This window comes from Ammospiza caudacuta, chromosome 2, assembly GCF_027887145.1.
Source record: "Ammospiza caudacuta isolate bAmmCau1 chromosome 2, bAmmCau1.pri, whole genome shotgun sequence".
Classification (NCBI taxonomy): Eukaryota; Metazoa; Chordata; class Aves; order Passeriformes; family Passerellidae; genus Ammospiza; species Ammospiza caudacuta.
In genome coordinates this window covers 52620525-52625926 of record NC_080594.1, presented here as the reverse complement: position 1 = coordinate 52625926, position 5402 = coordinate 52620525, and positions in this window count along the sequence as shown.

The window sequence follows — 5402 nt, the reverse complement described above, 5'->3', positions numbered from 1 at the left end:
TCTCCTGACCTCTTGAGTTTAAGTGTTTGCAGTACTTCTGCTCTTAAGTGTTGCCCTCCTTACAGTTTGACAGGCCATTGCTTTTTGTTCCTGTGCAGGAGAGTTATAAACACACTTAAAACTCTCACACTTTGCACAGAACCAGTTGTACAGTGAGATGAACGTAATTTAGCCCCTTAATGAGTAATGCCTCTTTCTTTTCTTTGGACCAAGTGTTGTAAACACCTGAAAGAACCCGAACACTTCACAGATATGTTAGAGCATAGGACAGTGTTTGTAACTGATGCCTATATAACTTAGGTTACAAGGTGCTTATATAGCTTGAGTTAGAAGATATCAATATAACCTAATGTATCTGTATAACCTGGTACCAATATAACCAGAATCATAACTTTTATACCTATGTAACCTGATATAAATAATTTTCTATACAGTGTAATGGCTAGTATGTGGTTAACTAGTTGCTTAATGCTGAATAGACAAAAAAGAAGGAAAAACTCACCAAGTGGGCAGTTTTAGAGATAGATAAGTATACTACTAATGAGAAATTGGCAAATGTAAAGGCAATTAGCCACAAAACAAAGAATTTAGGCTGGTTAAGACCAGCCTGACCAAGGAACACTGTAACTGCACGTGCTCTGAAGACAAGGTTGAAAAGTTCAGATGTGAAGAAGACCTTGGAAGCCTTCATCAAAGACCCCTGCTAACCCCTGAAAGGGGGAGGCACAGGTGAAATGCAGAAAAACTATCTAATAACCATGAGATCACACATGTGATGATGTTATAGTGATACTAAGCAGTACTTACTCTATAAGTACACCACAGCACTTGACAAAAGTGAGTAAGGTGGAGAAATTCCCCTCATCACTGTTGCTGCAAGAAGCGCTGCTCTGTAGACATTGGGGATTTATTTCCAGCCTAATGGAACCCTATAACTTAGAAATTGTAATCCACGGTTCAGAATAAGATGTTAAAACCTGGTTAAATACTTAGGCTCGGCTCTGCTTTTTGTTATAGACTAAACTGAAATAATGATATTTTCAGCCCATTCAAGTTTTTCTGATCAAACCTTAGTAAAGGTTTTAAAAACTAAGAATTCCTCTCAAGTAAATCTCTCTAGTGGAGAAGATTTTTTTGCATACTTGGTGCAGGGGAGGATGCTCTGTGTTAAACATCACATTACACTAGGGAATATTAGGCACCTGAAATGCTGTGGGAAGAACTTTTCTTGGACGCATATTCTGAAGGATGTTAACTCTGCTGATGCATGCGAGCACAGATCCCATATGTAAGCATGTGGCACCAGATGCTTAAAGATCAGTGTCACTAAATGCAAAAGTGTTTTGATTTGTTTTTTTAGTAAGGGTTAATTGTGGCTACAGCAGTATTTCATCTGGAGCAACAAAACCTAATGGAGGAAAGATAAATTGGTGCCATGGGAGCTACTAAAGAGGGAGTACAGATGAGAGGACTGGTGCTTTCAAGGGCCAGCTGATCCTATCTAAGGCAAGTCTTTTTCTTCTAGTTGATGTTTTTAGCATCACCTTCCATGAGTCTTCTCACAGCCAGGGGCAGGAGCTCTAATGCAATGTGTGCAGTTTCATGCAGTAGTGCCCAGTTTTCTGCTTTGACTATATTGACTGCATATAACCCATTTGATAAGTGGGTTATCAAAATGCAGATCACGGTTATTGGCTGCTTTGAGTTGCCTCTTTTTCGCTTCTGCTGATTCATTAGACAATGGTGTACAATTAGCAACAATAGAAATATTTTGATTTTTTCCTTTTCCTAGTGCTAAGGGATTGAAAGACCGAACTTCAAAACCATGTCTGAGGTATGGAGAAGTATTTCTGTGTTGGTACCAGTAGAGTGGTTTCATCAAGGGTTAACTGTTACTAACAGGCTACTGTTTGCTTACATTATTGCTGATATGGAAATTGACTTATATTGCAAAATGAGTAAGATGCCTTAGGAGAAAGCTTAGCCTAATCAGTGGAAAATTTTGTAGAGGCATTTGAAGTATAATTCTGTCAGAAAAACTAGTCCTGAATCTACAAAAAGCAGCTTTTCTGGTCCTGATGGATTGCCATGTATTGAGTTATCTCTACAGAAAGTACTGAATTTTCCCTCTAATTTTCCTCTAATGAGCCTTCATAAAAAGTTTGCGCTGAGAACAGATGAATCTGGGCTGGATTTTTTTTTCTAGATTTCTGCACTGTTAACTATTTCATACCAGCTAATGGTGTGACAAGTGATGAATCCCTAATGATTAAGTGGCTTATTTAAATCTTTACAGTGCTTGTGCTTTACCCTGAGAGGGGGAAGAAGGAAAACAAGAATAGGTCAGTGATACAACTTTACCTTCCCTCCCTTTGCCCCAGTTTAAGGACTTTGCTTTCTAATTTACCTTTTACCAGAACATGAGGAAACCCTGTGTGCCAGCTTGGCTTTGATTTCAGTATCAGTGACAGGGAGCTGAGGAGGTTCAGGATGGCAGCTGCCTTCATGCTGCAACATAGCACAAAAACAGCACCACAAGACCCAGATTACTGGCCAGCTGAATCTCACTGGTACAAGGGTGTAAGAGCCTTAATATTTTACTGACTGAATATTGCACAATGATATGACTCTCCTTTTGGAAGGGGAGAGAAAGATAACTTGATTCCTGTAAAGCAAGCTTTTGCAATTCTTTTCGAAAAGGATTTTTGGTCCTGTGGATTGTTGCATTCACATATAATGTGTTTGTTAGAGTTCCCAATTTTACCCAAGTCTTTACAGCTGTTTTGCTATAGTGACATTGCTAATAGGGGAGAATTTACATCAGTATTCAGTGTGGTTTTATTTTTGAGGCATGGCCTTTCTCAAGATGTGTTCTGAAATGCTTTAGAGTCCTTTGACATATCATAGAAAAGTGTCTTATAAATACAAATGTTTGTTTGTTATTCAGAAAATGTGTGCTGTATACAAAAAATGCCCCACTAAAATTGTTTAAGGTCATATTAGGAGTAAACACTCAAAATGGACCTAATCAGATTGCCTTTTTGGATCATTATTAACCTTAATTACATATATAAGTAGTCCTTAACCACCTCTATCTTCCCAACATAACAGAAGTCTTTAAAGTAAAATTTATAAACTCACAGCACACATCAGGTTGCCTAAAATTCACTCATTGTCGAATTTGGAGTCTTAGATGACTAAAATTTATGTAAAATACATGGGACTTGTCATAACTGTTGTATTTTTCTTTGCCATTTTTTTTCCTAAAAGCTTTAGTGGAATGAGTAATTGTGAGATTATGGACAGTCAGAGAAACTATATTTTTACACGAAATTTTAAGCCAAGAAAAGCTTAGAACCACAAAAAAGATATGGACAAAGTAAGTAAAAAAAAAAAGGGTAAAGTCCTAAAATTTATCTATTGTATAACCTCTTTCACACAGGTTTGATGTAGTGTGTTTTGGCAGACTACCACTACATAGAGTGGCTACTACTGAAGTCTAAATGATGGATTTTAATTCTGGGAAGGGTACCTTGCCCCTCAGTGAAAAATATTCATTTTATTATTTACTGCTCCCATTTTGTAATAGGTTTGACTTTCCTGAGGGGGTGTGTGTTGCAAATGATGGAGCCCAAATAAGATAATTTCTCTGGAATACCAAATGTACTTGTATCATTTGTAATAAAGTTCTCATTTATCAGGTTGGCCCTTTATTCATGTAAATTCGGAGTACTGGTAAACTCTGCAGGTGAAATCACTGAACTGGCAGGTGAGTTGCTAAATCTGAGTGGAGTTTTTAACTTTGTTGTTACAGCTGAGCATCTGATTGTCAGGGTGTCAGCTGCTCTGTTACAGATAATGTTTGTGTTCCATGCGTGTATTTATGCTTTGTGCCTCCCTGTGATTAAACCACAGCACAGCTCCTTGGAAAATATTCCACAAAGAGAGATGTGTTTGTTTATTCCATGGACCTTGATCAATTCCCCCAAACTGGTATTGATTTCAATGAGTTTTAATTCAGAGAGCTTTCAGCTGACTTTCAAAAGTGGTGAAGGAGACAAAACTGAACAGAACAAACCAGAACTTTAGCATAAAGTATCCATGTTTTGTTACCATTAAAAAGGTATAGCAGGCACAATAAAACCTCTTAACATTTTAGATTGTCTTATAAAGTGGCCTGTATTTATCCTGGCTAAAGGAAGTAAAAATTATATCCTCCTCAGAATGAAAGTTGCATAGAAAAACTAGACAAATCCCAAAGGCACCCCCTTGGGAGTGAAGAAACCTCATCCTGTCACCTGTAGGCCCTAGTGATTTAAAATGCAGATGGAGACTAAAGCAGATGAGACATGAGAAAAGTACAGGTCTGAACACCAAGAGCAGTCCATGAATCTAAGCTGTATGGGCTCACCCACCCTGGCTCCAGCAGGAGGGTGTTAGGAAAGGCCAGGCTGGCTTCCTGCAGGTTTTCCTTCCCTGTACGCCTGCTATGTGCCACTTGCTCAGCCCTTAGCTTGCTTACCCAGTGTGCTCCAGGCAGACTCCAGAGATGAGCTGTGCCATCCAAAGGCAGGGACAGCAGGACTCTGTCTTTGCACATTGGCTCTGACCTTTCAAAGCAGAGACAGAACAGCACAGAGATCCACAGGTGCCTACCAGGAGCCCTGTGACAGCATCACTGCCTGGTGCTGCCTGCTGTTAGCTCTGAGCTGAGGTTCCTGTGCTGCCAGGGGATGATAGTTAAATAACCTAATCACACTGCCATTGAAAAGCAGCTGGCTACAGGCCTGTGTACTTTTGGATATTTCCAGCCCAAACTGAGCTATGCAAGACCATACCTACACAGTAAGTGTTCCTGTGTGCTTGTCTGTGATTCCTATCTACAGCAAATCAGGGAATGAATGTGTAATGTCCCATACAATTCCCAGTCATACACAAATAGAGGTCAGTAGAGAAGAATGTGTTGATGAATGGCATCTCAAAGAGACACTTTGTGCAGGGCCAAGCACAAAGCCTGACAAGTGAACACTGAGTAAGGGTCTTCTCAGGACTTTACTGCTCAGAGTGACCCCCGGATACATCAGAAAGTCTCTTCTCCCAGCCTGGCTGTCAAAGAAGGAGTCAGAACTCTTCTATTCCTGGTCTCAAGGTTGTTTATTCTATCTTATCTATAAAATTCTTTCTCTTGGCCTGCTGAGGTCTGCTCAGCCAGACAGTCAGAGGCACACTGGCCACCCTCGGGGCAGTGTAATCTTTTAAAACTACGTGTACATTATTTACCATAACTTTCCAATACCTATCACCTATGCTGGACAGTGAGCTTCTACTCTAAACCAATCTGTAAGTGCCAGCATCACAGCAGAAGATGGAGACCAAGAAGGAGAAAGGCTGGACACACCCAA